This window comes from Meles meles, chromosome 7 (assembly GCF_922984935.1).
Source record: "Meles meles chromosome 7, mMelMel3.1 paternal haplotype, whole genome shotgun sequence".
Taxonomy (NCBI): Eukaryota; Metazoa; Chordata; class Mammalia; order Carnivora; family Mustelidae; genus Meles; species Meles meles.
Genome location: NC_060072.1, coordinates 86,981,875 through 86,997,291, shown reverse-complemented (window position 1 = coordinate 86,997,291; position 15,417 = coordinate 86,981,875).

Below are 15,417 nucleotides of genomic sequence, written 5' to 3'. Positions count from 1 at the left end.
AGGAAGGAAGCGGGCCTGGCGACCACCAGCAGGCCTGGGCTGGGGGCTCAGCTGGAGGGATCCTTCCAGCAACATCCAGAGCAGGGAGCCTAGGCTGGGAGGGTCTGACTGGAGCTGGGGTTCCTGCCTGCAAGAGCTGGTAAAAATCGATGTACAAATGTAGAATCATTATCCACTGGAATTAAAATGTTAGGTCAGTTATACCTCAGCACCAAAAAATGGGGGGATAGGAGACCTGGAGGTTAAAGGGCAGGCTGCTGGCTCATGAGCGGTGAGAAGGTGGCCCCGGAGAGTTGGCCTGGCTTAGGCACTGGGGCCTGTGCCCCCACTTGTCCCCTGAGGGCTAGGCCCTGCTTTTACCTGCTGTCAGCTACCCCTGTTACCACACCCACGGAGAAATAGGGGACAGTAGGGCTGAGGGAGCCAAGGCGGGTGGGGAAGGGCTGATCCTTCCGTAATCCCCAGGGCCCAGTGGAGGTCTGCTGCCTGGCGCCAGCTCTGCCGCTAATGGACTGGCCATGTCCCCTCCCCCTCCTCTGGACACTTGGCCAGGGGGTTGCCTGCTGATGTCTCAGCCTTAAAGACACAGCTCCTAAACCTGGACCCCACAGCAGGCTCCTGCTGGGTGGGCCCGGCAGAGGGTGCAGAGGGTGGCTGGGCCCAGCTCGGGGGTCCCACACGGGAGGATGGGTGCCCTGCCAGGGGCTGAGCTGAATGAGGTGGTTGTCCGCCATCCGGCTTTCCTGGATTCTCCCTTCCCCCAACCAACTGCTGCTCAGTCATGGGCCTTACGGGAACCAGAGCGATTCCTGAGGTAGGAAGGGGAGGGGGCTGAGGGGCGGCAGCCGCTGCCAAGGCTGAGACACCAAGGGACTGGCAGGAACCTGTTACCAGTACGGAGGAGTTGCAGGTACCCACGGATGGGTGGGGCTGGATGGGGAAGAGATGGGGAAAGAGAAAGTGCCCATTGCTAGTGGTCCAGGGACTGAAAGAGGAGAGAGAAGGCCCCAGAGCAGATCCACAAGCCTATGCACACAAACAGATGCATCCGCTAATGTAGCACGACCTCACCTATACGCACACACATCACATACACCCAACCGCATAGCCCGTCCTGCCCTCCCCCACCCCAGTTATCGGGAAGGCTGACGTCTGGCCTTTGCATGTCTGCGGCTTCCAGAACTCAGGCACAGGCTGCCCCGGAGTGGACAGAGGCAGCTCAGGTGGTCTGCAGGAGTCAGGCTGCTGAGGCCCGTTGGGTTTGCCAAGAGCCGGGGGCTGCTGCTGCCGCGGACTCCAGGGCTTTCCAGCACGGACAGGTCCACCTCAGACAGGCCCTGAGGACCAGAGCTGGGCATCTGGGGAAGCAGGTTTGGGACTCCAGGCTGGATCTCTGGGTGAGGGGGAGAGGAGGGCGGCTCCTTGGCCAGCCAGCTCCTCAGCATTGCAGGGCAGAGGAACCTCCCCTCCTTTGTGTGTCCTCTGAGATGGGCCAACGCCCGCCGGCTCACATCTACCGCCTTCCTTCATCTCCTCTCCAGGCCCCTCCTTCCTTCCGGGCCATTAGTCTCTCCCTGCGCAGCTGCCAGGTCCTTCTCCTTGATGGATCTGGTTTGGTTGCCAGGGGAATGGGAAGAGGGAGGATGGGAGGGGGGGACAGGACAGACAAACCTGGGCTTGTCCCCCCTGACTTCTAGGAGTGGGGAGGAGTAGGGTCCAGCTTGGGCGGTGGGTAGGGGCTTGGAGGCTGTGCTTGTATATGTCAGGGTGGGGCAGGATGCTGGGGAAACTTTGGTGCTTTCTGCCATAGCCCTAGGCTCTGAGACCCCGGCTGCCATTGGCCTGGACCCCCATTTACCCCAGCCTAGGCCCTGGCCCGTCCCTGTCTGCTGTCCATAGGGAGTAAACTGGGAGTCTGAGCTGGTCCTTCCCAGACTCTGTCTTTATACGGAGCTGCTGGTAGATCTGGGGCTTTGAGAATCACATAGAGGCCCCTTGGGCTGGGCTCAGGCAGTTCCAGGTGGAGTTCCCACCTCTTCGCTGCTTAAGCTCCCAGCTCAGCACTGGGGTACCTCAGAGGAGAGGGGACCAGAGCCTCCTCCGCAGGGCTCTGGGAGCTGTGGAGGGAGTGAGGCCGGGGCCTGGGGGGGGGGGGCGGGGAACCAGGCAGGCTAGCAAGTCAGAGAAGACTCCTCCCCCTTACTCAGAAAGAGCTGGGCCTGGGAGATCTTAAGGCCAGAAGAAAGGTAAGAAAGGGTCATGGTTAAGAGCCACGGCTCCGGCATCCAGTGGCCAAGCTTCCCATCTGACTCCAACATTCTGTGTTGTAGGAATTCAGGCAGGAATTTACAATGTCCTTCCACGTCCTGCAGTGAAATGTAGATCATCGTAACTTCTACCTCACACTGTTGGTGGGAGGATTCAATACTTAGGACGCATACGATAATGGCTGAAATGTAAGTTAGTCTTAGTGTTATCATTACTGACTGCCCAAGTGATGCTGTCAGCTACCGAACGCGGTGAGGATCCGGACTTCTTTTGGATTGCCCCCGCTAGTGGCTGAGAGCAGTTCTGGACCCAGGGTAGGAGCCAAGTACTGCCTGGCTGATCTTTCCTCAATGTACTGACGAAGACATGGACTCCGGACAGACCGCCTGGGTCCTCAGTTTAATTAGCTGTGTGCTTTTGGGTCTGGGTGAGTGTTTTCACCTCTGTTCGCTCCATTTTCTTTGTCCACAAATGGGGCAATGAGAATTGTAGCAACCTATGCTATGGGAGGGTTAGCTGAGATACCACATATGAGGCACTCAGTGCTAATATGTGCTGGTAAGTACTAGCCAGTATCAGAAATACTCGCCCCCTTCTGCTGCTCTGGGGAAGGCTTGGAGGGGAATGACAGATGTGTTCAGAGGTTTGCAAGGAAGGTGAGCAATGAAGCTTACTGGCAAGAGTGCTGCCGAATGGCAGGCCATGGACTCAAAGTTAGATGAGGAAGGGGTGTGTGGCAAGAGAGGGTGGGAGATTGGGAGAGTGAAAAGGTCCATAACTGGCCTCTTGGGCAAGGTCAAATAACACTCCTCCTACAGAGGAATTGAAAGAGGCACGGGGTTGAGGGGTGGGCAGTAGGAAGTTTTTTCAGAGAATGAGACGCAGGAATTTGTGATCCTGGAGCTGCGGTATTTATGAATGATAAGATTTCCAGGGTGTTTTTAAGGAAGTGGGCAACGGAGGCTAAAGTGGAATGAAGGAAAAGGTCATAGGAGAAGAGATCAGGCCACCAGCCTGGGCACTTCTGAGCTGTGTGACCCTGGGCAACTTACTTGTCCTCTCTGAGCTTCTGTTTCTTCATCTGTAAAATAGGGATAATGACCCCTCCCTCCCTGGGTGTTGTGACATCTACGTGAGATCTAAGTACTTCATGTATTATTTGTACATGGAGTAATTAGCATGTCATGAGGCTCACAGCTGGTGCTCAGCACTACTGATGGCCTTCTTCCCCTGCTCTGTGATGGAGAGGAAACTGAGACACAGAGGAGCCATGCCATAGCCCTAATTACTTGTAACTAAGTGTCAGCTGGGGTCCCCCTGCCCTTCGGAACCCTAGGACTGGCTCGACCTCCAGTCCACATCCTGGGGATAGTCCGGTGTCATCCGCAAGATCTCTTTGCCTTGCTAGGGCTTCCCCTTTACACCCCTAGCTCCAAGTCCTGCTGCCCCTGAACTAGCTGACTCTCCAGCCGACTCTCCACAGTGCCCGGATGTGGGACTCGGCACCATCCCATGGTTCTGTGCGCTCTTTCCCCATCACTTAGGTAGAACTCAGGGTTCAGAGGGACAAAGTTGCCTGTCTGAGATTGCACAGCAAGCTAGGAGTGGCTCCCTCTGCAGGAAGGCACATCCTGGTGGGTCAGGCGCTGCGATGTTCTCTGGGCTCTGGCCCCATAGAAGCCAAGAGGAGCCTGAACCACAACCATTCCAGCTCCACATTTCTCAAAGTGGCTTCTCTCCCAGGCGACTGGTCCAGCCACAGGGTCCCCACTGATGAAGTGGCTGCACCAGAGTGGAATCCCTTCCCCATTATCTCCATCTGGGGCCTCCACTCCTTCCAGTTAGAGGGCACTCTAGGTGTCTTTTCCATCCCATCCCTTTTCTCACTGTATCGTACAGTAATGGCTAACATTTCCTATGTGGCATACATTCTACACACATTATCATTTTTAATCCTTCAAATCACCCTACAACATAAAGACTATTATGATTCCTGTTCTACAGTTGAAAAAGCTGAGGCCCAGAGAGGTTAAGCAACTTGCCCAAGGTACATAGCTAGTAAACTAGCACCAATCAGTTTATATGTCTGACTCCCCCAACCCTGACAATATGATTTTTGAGGTCATGGATCAGGTTTTAGTCACCTTTGTGACTGTGGAGTATAGCATAGGATCTAGGTTAAATAATGTTAAACTGAAAGGGAACTCTGTGGCACCTGAAAAAACATCTTTCCCTTGAGAGGTGGTCCAGAAAAGAGAGAGAGAGAGAGAGAGAGAGAGAGAGAGAGAGAGAGAGAGAGAGGTGTTGCTGCCACCTTCTGGTCAGAAGCTAGAATGACATGTCGGCAGTCAGTACATCTAAGACTCCTAGTTCATGGAACATTGAAATTTGGGGAATTCACCGTTATTGGACCTTCTTTCTACAGCTAAGAAAAATTCATAAGGGTGTGTAAAATAGAACAGCAACACTGGTATTAGGAGTTCAGAACCCTGACTCCATTCTTCACCTATCTCCAGGAGCTGCCCCGGCAACTCCCACCCTCAAGCAAAAAGCCAGGGAAGCAGGGCAAAAATTCATTCTCTGCCTTCAAACACCACCCCCAGCCTCCTCATCGTCTACTATGCTCACAATCTCCAGTCCTGCCCCATCATAAAATCCCATCTCCACCTGCCTTCCTGACCTTTCCAACCTGCTACCCTACCCCTCTGCTGGAGAACAGGAGAGCAGCCTATGGACGTATGGACATGGAACACTAAGTGACTTTTTCTCCTCAGGGCATGGCCTGAGGGCTTGACCTCAGTCACCTGAGGGACTGTTAAAAAGTAGATCCCAGGGCCCCACCCAGGTCTTCTGAATCTCAGAATCTGCATTTTAACAAACTTCCTAGGTGATTTTGAATGCACGTGGAAATTTGAGTATTCCAGGATAAAGTTTTTTTCTTTAAATTGTCCATCTTTTCTCCCATTTTATTTTGAAGAGTTTCAAACCCAGAGAAAATTGAAAGCAGCCCACTGTAAACACCACTATACCCTTCTCCAAGACTTACCAGTTGTCAATATTTTGCCACGATCCCTTTGAAAGTAAGTTTCAGGCATCATGATATTTTACCCCTAGACTTCAGCATGCATCTCCTAAGAACCAAGACCTTTTCCTACAGTACTATTAACCCACTCAAGAAGTTTAACACTGATAGATCAATATTATCTAATAAACAGTCCTATTGGAATTCCCCCAATTGTTCCAAGAATGTCCTTCCTAGCTATTTTCCCCCATCTGGGATCAAAGATCAAGAATAGTATTTGCTTGTCACCTGGGCAGAGGGAAGAGCCAGAACATAGGGGTAAGTCTGGGATGAGCTTGGCATGTTTGAGGGGTTAGAGAAAGGTCAGGGAGGCAGGAGCAAGATGGGCTAGGAGGAGAGAGGGAAAGGTGAGGTTAGAGATGTGGGAAGGAGTCTGGGCACGCAGGGCTTTGTAAATCAGAGTTAAGAGTTTATAGCTTATTTTATTTTAATGCAATGAAAAGCCAGGGGAGGGCTTTAAGCAGGGGAATGACTAGATCTGATTTATGACTTTAAAAGGTCAATCTGAAGACAATTTCAGAATTGGGACATTCTATAGTACAACAATTCCAAGACACTTTAAAAAGTCAGTGTCATTTTTCTTTAAAGATTGTATTTATTTGCGTGAGAAAGCACAAATAGGGGGAGGGGCAGAAGGAGAGGGAGAAGCAGGCTCTCTGCTGAGCAAGATGCCTGATGGATCCCAGGACTCTGGGATCATGACCTGAGCCAAAGGCAGGTGCTTAACCAACTGAGCCACCCAGGCGCCCCAAAAATGTCAGTGTCATTTTTTTTTAAGTAGGAAAATTCATTTCCTAGGGATGTCATAAGAAATCACCACAAACTTGGTAGCTTAAAACACCAAGAAATTCATTCTCACAGTTTTGGAGGCTGGAAGTCCAAAATCAAGATGTTGACAGGTCTGTACCTCCAAAGGCTCTAGGGGAGAGTCCTTCCTTGCCTCTTCCAGTTTCTGGCAGCTTCTGGTGTTCCTTGGTTTGTGGCTGCATCTGTAATCTCTGCCTCGGTCTTTACATGGCCTTCTCCTCTGTGTCTATGTCTTCTCTTTTCTGTCTTTATTATAAAGACAATTGTCTTTGGATTTGGGGACCCAGTTAACCCAAGATGATCTCAAGATCTTTATATTTTGCAAAGACCGTTCTTCCAAATAAAGTCACATTCACATGCTCCCAGATGTTGACATATCTTTTTAATGGGCCACCACTCAACCCACTACAGTGGGAGATTATTCTAGACAAAAGAGAGAGAGAGAGAGAGATCAGGATAAACAACAACTAAATGTAATGTATAAACCTAGATTGGATCCCGGATTTGAAGGGGGGGGGAAGTGATATTGTAATAATTTGTGTATTATATGCTATGGAATGAGTATTCTGTTTTTAGGGGTGGTATGTGTAAGGGAATGTTCTTGTTCTTGGCCGGTGCCCACAGGAGCACCTCTAAGAGCAAAGTGTCACGACTCCTCAGACCTTTCTAGTAGGTCAGTCCACTGTCTTTGATACTGTTGTGAGGCAAGGCAGAGACTCTGGCTCCTGGGCGAGAGAGACCAAGAAGGAGCAGTTGCAGTTAGTCACACTGCTGGTCAGAATAGAAACTGGGCTTCTCCTCTTGGCCTCCACTTGACTCTGTGTCTCTTGGAAGAGACTGTGCCTGATGAGAGCTTCTCTCCACTCCCAGCAGAGGATGTTGTCTCCACAGCCAGAGAGACTGGAGCAAAGACTTCCCTCCTCTCAGCCTATGGTCTCCACATGGAGCCAGCCTTGCCAATCAAACACGGGTGCATGGGGGTTCCCTGAACTTAATCTCATTTCCTAGCATCTCCCCGATGGGCTCAATGCCTTTCAGCTGGTTTACAATTGGTAGGTCCTTCATTGGTCAGTAGGTCCCTGCCTGGGGAGGAGCAGGGCCACTCCCTGTGAAGGGACGAAGGACATCACGGCAGGTGTTCTCTCTGGGCTAGCAGATAATGAGCCCTGCAGTCTGGAACAAGCCTGTTGCTCTGGTCCGGCAGCTCCACCAGTGAAAACAGACTGTGCTGAGTTGATTCAAAGGCCTTGAGGGATGGCCGGGATTTGGATGGCTAAACTCTAGGGAACATGATGGAGAACAGCAGCGCCTTAGTGAGGCTAGGGCTGAAGAGGTTTGTGGGAAGGCTGTGGGCATCCCAAGCGGGTGGAACTGGTTTATGGAGGGTGGAAAAGTGAGGCAGAGGGGTTTACACGTAAGGTGGCTTGGGTTGCAAGGCCAGAGTGCCGAACCACTAATCAAGCAACTGGGTCCCAGGCCTGGGCCAGTTACTGGGCTGTGCCATCCACAGGGTTAAAGAAAGGGGTTAGCTCGTGTGCCTGGGTGGCTCAGTTGGTTAAGCGACTGCCTTCGGCTCAGGTCATAACCCTGGAGTCCTGGGCTCAAGTCCCACATCGGGCTCCCAGCTCCATGGGGAGTCTGCTTCTCCCTCTGACCTTCTCCCCTCTCATGCTCTCTCTTGGTCCCTCTCTCTCAAATAAATAAATAAAGTCTCTTAAAAAACATAAAGGGGTTGGCTTAAATGATCTCCAACATTTTTTTCCCAAGCAGATATGTTGTTGAGTAGGGGACTCAGGGACTAAAAGAACATTTCTTAAAGATCCTGGTGGGTCTCAGAGCACTGCTCCCCGGGAGCTTGAAGCTCCTCCTTCATGGGGTGATGCGCCAAGATTCTCTGGATAAGAAGGGGCAGCAGTCCCTGTGCAGAGAGGGGAAGGGATAGGGGAAGCGGGGGCAACCCGTCCTGGGCTCGCTTGCACCAGAGCTGGAACATACGTGTGATCTCATCTGCAGCTGAAGGAGCCACTTTCAGAGTAGACCACAGTCAGGGCATCCTGGTGGGGGGGGCAGTGATGTCCTCCTGAAACCCCAACTCTCAGATTGCCCAAGAGGAGGTGTGGGCTTGATGCTGGCCCACCTGGCAGACTCCCTCCCTCCTGACAACTGCTATGAGCCCTTTACTCTGATCCAGGGGAAGGTTAGAGCAGGAAACTCTGGGACACGAAGCTCCCCTCCCCCACACAAAGAAGATGCTGTATCGGGCTCTCTGCTCAGCAGGGAGCCTGCTTCCCTCTCTCTCTCTCTGCCTGCCTCTCTATCTACTTGTGATCTCTCTCTGTCAAGTAAATAAATAAAATCTTTTAAAAAAACGAACAAACAAACAAAAAAAACCAAAGAAGATGCTGTGGTGGGAGGTGGGACTTACAATTCTGTGGGCTGTGAAGAGGTGGGAACTTGGCTCATGGCCTCAGCTAGAAGACCCCTGGGTGCCTCCTCTCTAACCAGGCACTGGCTGGAGCACATGCATGGCCCTGCAAGGAGTCAGGACAGGGGCTCCTGCCCATCAGGCCAGCTGCCAGGACGCTCCTTTCTGCAGTCATGACACTCTGCCATGCATCCCGCCCTACCTCCTGTGCGGAGAGGCCTGGTGACAGCTGAACAGTCAAGTTCAAAGAGTCTGATACCTACAAACTGCCCTGCCGGCCCTCAGCCTGCAGGCCATGCAGACACTCATCTGACAGCGGGGCCCAGCCGGTCCTGCACTCTGGGAGCCTGCGCGTCATCTCCCAGCCAGACAGGGCCACTGTGGGTGTCTGTTAGAGGTTTTCACGGTGTGGCAGGGTGAATTTTCACAAAAAATTGTATGACAATGTTACTAGCAACCAGGGTAGAAATAAAATATTACTTGCACATAAAGAAGGAGGAGGAGGAGGAAGAGGAGGGAAGAAGAAGGCAGGGGGAGGAAGGGGAAGAAAAAACACTTGTACTTTAGGGGCACCTGGGTAGCCCAGTGGGTTAAAGTCTCTGCTTTCAGCTTAGGTCATGGTCCCAGGGTCCTGGGATTGAGCCCCGCATCGGGCTCTCTGCTCAGCAGAGAGCTGAGCTGCCTCTGCCTGCCTCTCTGCCTACTTGTGATCTCTGTCTATCAAATAAATAAATAAATCTTAAAAAAAAAATACTTGTACTTTAGGGGAATGCTCTCGGCAGCACTCCTGTGCTGAGGTCTGGCTGGAGAGAAGGGAGGCAGTAGAGGACATGGAGATGGGGAAAAGAGGTAAGTGGGAGACAGAGGGAAGGGAGAAACAGAAGTGGAGAGAGGAGAGGATGAGGGGTGAGGTAGAGTGGGGAGAAGTGAAAAAATATAGGGGAAACCAAGTGGGTGAGAGATGGAGAGAGGACCCTGCAGGCTTTTTCTTCTTAAGGATTCAAGGGCCTTCATACTCGGGAACAAGCAGCAGAGTGATCCCTATCCATAGCCTGCAGCCCACAGAATCTGGTTTGGTTCTTGTCTCAAGACTCAAGTTTGGGCGCCTGGGGGGCTCACTCAGTTAAGCATCTGCCTTCTGCTCAGGTCATGATCCCAGGGTTCTGAGATCGAGCTCCACTTGACAGGGAGCTTGCTTCTCTGCTTGTGGGCTCGCTCTCTCTCAAATAAATACATAAAATCTTAAAAAAAAAAGAATCATGCTCAAAGCTCCCTAGGCTCTGGGAGAATTGGGACTGCCCTGGATCCTAGGCTACATCCGTCCTCTGGCTAGGCTTCCTGCAGGGAGGTGATTCTCCCAGAGTGGGCTTCCTTGCTCTTCAATACCACCAGCAAATCAGACTAGGACTCCATTCACAGTTGCATGTAAAAGGATAGAAGGTACATTTTTCAAATCTGCAGATGTTCTCTGTGCGCTTTCAATATATGACTTTAAGTTCAGCCAGGGCTCCTGGGGAGCAGAGAATCTTGGTCTCCCAGGGCTATGTTTGCTCTGGAAAACAGGATATACACATTTAAAAGGACCTTAATATTTTTATTATTAATCATTTTACCAAAATTTTCTCTGAACTATTATATAAGGTCTTTAATTTTTTTTTAAATTTTAAGTAGGCTCCGTACCCCACATGGGGCTCAAACTTACAACCACAAGATCGAGAGTTGCATGCGACCGAGCCAGTCAGGCACCGCTGTTATATCAGATGTATGCTTTCTGGCAGGAAGCAATAGAAAACCCAACTCAAAATGTCCTAAACAGTAAGGGGGGTTTTAAGACCTAAATGTGAGACAAGAATCCATTGAAATCCTAGAGAACACAGGTTGCAGCTGTTTTTTTGCTAGACATGTCTCTCCAAAGGCAAGGGAAACAAAGGCAAAAATGAACTATTGGGACTTCATCAAGATAAAAAGCTTCTTCACAGCAAAGGAAACAGTCAACGAAACTAAAAAGCAACCTACGAATGGGAGAAGATATTTGTAATGTCTTATCAGATAAAGGGCTAGTATCCAAAATCTATAAAGAACTTATCAAACTCAACACCCAAAGAGCACATAATCCAATCAAGAAATGGTCAGAAGACATGAACAGACATTTCTCCAAAGAAGACATCCACATGGCCAACTGACATATGAAAAAAATGGTCAATATCACTTGGCATCAGGGAAATACAAACCAGAACCACAGTGAGATACCACCTCGCACCAATCAGAATGGCTAAAATTAATAAGGCAGGAAACAGATGCTGGTGAGGATGCAGAGCAAAGGGAACCCTCCTACACTGTTGGTGGGAATGCAAGCTGATGCAGCCACTCTGGAAAACAGCATGGAGGTTCCTCAGAAAGTTGAAAATAGAGCTAGCCTATGACCTAGGAATTGCATTACTGCGTATTTGCTCCAAAGATACAAATGTAGTGATCTGAAGGGGCACCTGCACCCCAACGTTTATAGCAGCAATGTCCACAATAGCCAAACTATGGAAAAAGCCCAGATGTCCCTCAACTATGAATGGATAAAGATGATATGGTATACATATGATGGAATATCACACAGCCATCAAAAAAGGAAATCTTGGGGCGCCTGGGTGGCTCAGTGGGTTAAAGCCTCTGCCTTCGGCTCAGGTCATGATCCCAGGGTTCTGGGATCGAGCCCAGCATCAGGCTCTCTGCTCAGCGGGGAGCCTGCTTCCTCCTCTCTCTCTCTGCCTGCCTCTCTGCCTACTTGTGATCTCTGTCAAATAAATAAATAAAAATCTTAAAAAAAAAAAAAGGAAATCTTGCCATTTGAAACAACACAGCTGGAACTAGAGGTTATTATGCTAAGTGAAATAAGTCAACCAGAGAAAGACAAATATCATATGATCTCACTCATATGTGGAATTTAAGAAACAAAACAGGATCAACGAGGAAGAGAGGAAAAAATAAGACAAAATCAGAGAGGGATACAAACCATAAGAGACTCTTAATCATAGGAAACAAACTGAAGGTTGCTGGAGGGGAGAGGGATGGGGGATGGCGTAGCTGGGCGATGGGCATTAAGGAGGGCACATGATGCAATGAGCACTGGGTATTATATAAGACTGATGAATCATTGACCTCTACCTCTGAAACCAGTAATACATTATATGTTAATTAATTGAACTTAAATTTAAAAAAAAAAGAAGGGGACTTTTAATCTCAGATAATGAGAAAACAAGAGGCAGAGAAGTTTCAAGGCTGGTTAATTCAGGGCCTCAACATCCCACCAAGAACCCAGGTTCTTTTCCTTTCTGCCCTGTCACACCCAGAGTGTTAGATTTGAGTGTTAGGGTTCATCCCCTCATAGTCATAAGATGACTGTAGCACAGACAAGCACCGTGTGCTCACGCAATAATACCCAAGTATTGCAAGGGATAGAAATCCTTTCCCTGCATTCCTTTTCAAGATCAAGGAAATTTTTCTTTTTCTTTCTTTTAAAGATTTTATTTATTTATTTGACAGAGAGCGATCACAAGTAGGTAGAGAGGGAGAGAGAGAGAGAGAAGCAGGTCCCCCGCTGAGCAGAGAGCCTGATGCGGGACTCGATCCCAGGACCCCGAGATCACCTGAGATGAAGACAGTGGCTTAACCCACTGAGCCCCAAGAGCAAGGAAATTTTTCTAAAGACATCCTCCCCCCAGCCCCCAAGCAGCAGACCTTACCTCCCTTCTCATGTCAACAGCATCACGGGCTGATTCCTTAGCCAATTGCTGGCCAGAGAACTGGAATTACCTCTAGCAGCTGAGACCAAGATTCACCCTGATGCTGGAGAGGCCCAGCTTCCCCAGCACCCGTGGGTGCCCAACACCTAAACGGAGTTGGGCTGTGTCGGCAGGTGGAGCCACCCACCGGGACGGCTTTGGGTAGATGTGTCATAGTGGCTGTGACATGTGACAATCTCTTCAGACATGGGGCCCATACTGCCTTGAATTAGGATCGTGCCTCTGTGATCTGTCTCTACAGTGTGGGCGAGGGACAAAAAAAGCTAAATATAATCCCTACAGTATCCGGCACAGTGACTCGCACCAATTAGGTTCTTTGAAAATACCGAGTGAGTTAAACTGAAAAATGGAAATGATTGTTATAATCATGTAATTGGATGTGATTACCTTGGCCAAGGGCATTTTAGTATTAGTTTACTGTCAGGCTAGCCATCTCCCGTGAGCCACATGAGCTATTTGGTAAGAACAGAGTGTGGGGAGGGAGGTGAAGGGTGCCAGCAATGACACAATTTACACCCACCCACTCACCCTCAGTGAATCAGACTAATGCGTGAATATAGACAAAACTCTCTCGTGTAATTAGGAGAGCTTTACATTCTGTTCTCATTTGAAAAAGCGAATGAAGAAGAAACCTTCTGGTGGTGGGACAGGTGTTTAAACGCATTCTCTGTATTATGACCCAAGGAGACAAGCCTCTCTCCCTGCTGCTGAGTGTTTCTCTCCTGCGGCAGACTCAGAGGGGACGGGGGATGAGAAGAAACCATTTTCCCAGAACCCACTCAGGACTCACAAACTCAGAGATACCAGGCTCTCCAACGAAAGGGACAGTGACAGGCTAATGAGAGTCCCAGTAAAGAGGACTGCCTCCATGGGGGAGAAGCTGGGAACCTTCTCCATCCCAGCGTGTGGGGGCTCTATTCCCTTCACCTTGTGCTGCCCTGGCATTGGACTCCAGGAGCCATCTGCCTGGGCCATCTCTGCCGGCTTTACTTAGTGGCCTTGGCTGACAAGAGTTGACCATCTTGGCCCTGGTGCTGGGGGCGGGAGCTGTCCTGTCTGCCTGGCAGCGGGTGTCTTGTCAGCAGGAGTCTGGCTGGATGGTAGCAGCTACCAGAAAGGATGCTATCTGTCCACAGTCTGGACATGGACTCTCGGAGCTCAGAGAGGGGCCCAGACACGAAAGCCCTTTCCCTGGAGAAGCTACAGCCTGGACGGTGGGGACCAGCTGGACTTGCCACCCTGGGTCACTCTGCTGCCACTGGGCCCGGGAATGGGGCTCCTAGAAAGTCACATGACCACAGAGAGCCCGTGCAAGGGCTGCCCTAAGGCCCCACATGCTCCCAGACGCGGCCCTTGTCTTCCCTGAGCGCTACCTGTAGCGTGAGCAAGGGCTTTGGAATCGGAGTTCTGGGGTCAAATTTCAGCTTGACCACTTGTTCTGTAGCCTTAGGCTAGAGATTTATGCTGTGTTTCAACTTCCTCATCTGTGGAAAAGGGTGTAACATCACCTCCAAGGGTGTTGAGAAGATCACGAAACACTCCCACCCTGATACAGCCTCCCCTTCCTCTCACAGCAACAATCCCACTCCGAGTTGCCACACACTTTCCAGAAGTCAGAGGCCCGAAGACAGGCTCTCTCCAAGCTCGATCCCACCTGGCCACCTCTGGACCAGCACTGGGCTGTTTGACAGATTCCTACTGGAGCAGAGGCATTTGCCGGTGGCTTCCCAAACACAGAACAAGTGGACAGCCCACACACATCCCCTCCGGTCATTGGCTCCTCATCCTAGCTCAAAGCAGCCATGCCTGGGCCCACAGGCCCTCAGTGGGCAGCAGCCTCCATGGGGGCAGAAGCAGATGGCTCCTCTGGTCAGGTCAGCTGAGGGCAGCCTGAGCCCTCTGTCCACACAGCCAGAGTCTGGGGCTGCAGCCAATCTTAGCCTTTCTCCATTTATTCCCATCAAGCCTCAGCAGCATCAGCCATGGCAGCCGTCTGAGTCCAGACTTTCCATTTGTGCTCAAGGGCAGATCAGATGATTGTCAGCCACAAAGCAGTGACCTAGACCTTGGGGTATATTTGTTCTTGCTGCAGGCTAACTTCTATTCACTCTCTCACCAACACAGAGGGGGAAAAAAAATCATTCCAAGGACAGATCCCTCCCCAACCACTGGCACTTTGTTCTTCCAATTCCCCAGGCTCTGTTCCACTAGAATATTTCTTCTCAACTAAATTCTTCTTTCACCCCCACACCATTGTGGCTGCTTCAAGGTTTCCAACCTTTTACAGGTCTTGGCACACATAGAGAACAATTTATCTGTAAAGGCTGAGGTCATTGGAGGGGTTGTTCCTAGTCAGGGGTGACCGGCCCCAGGGGCTCCAGGTTATCTTCAGGACCTTGCCCCAAAGGGCGTTGGAGCCCACAGCTGCTCTAATGAAGAAAGCTCTAAGGGCCTCCCGGGATGCCAAGCTGAAGCACCTTGGCAGGGGGCAGTACTGTACTCGCAGAGAACGGACATGTTTTTCAGATGCTTTCCTTCCTCAGAGTCAGTGGTGAAAACACCAGCGGGAAGAGAAAGAGGGGACGGAGCCCCAGCGGAGTGCGGTCAGTCACGGAGCAAAGGCGGACACATCTGCAGCTCTGGACCCATCCCCTGCCACTCGGGTGGCATTCCCACTAGGACCGGCACCCAAGCACGGGAACTGGTTCCTCCTTCCCGCCTGAGGCCCAACCCTTTCCAGAGCTCAGCTCCACCTTATTAGCCATGCTCCTAAGGGTCCCTGACTACCCGTCACACAGCCATTTGGCCAAAGTTCGGGCCTCGCCTCCCCACCCGCACCTCATCAAGAACCACCCTGCTTCTAACATGTACTTGGTCCCAATTAGGGGATCTCCCCTCTCCAAGCCTTCCTACACGTGCATTACACCACTGGGTCGAGTACCAACACTTTAACAACTTTGACTACTGCAATTTCTTGTCTCGGCCAGCTCCACGTTCTCCGAGCGGTGACTTCTTCAGGCACAATCTTATTTGCCACTGTA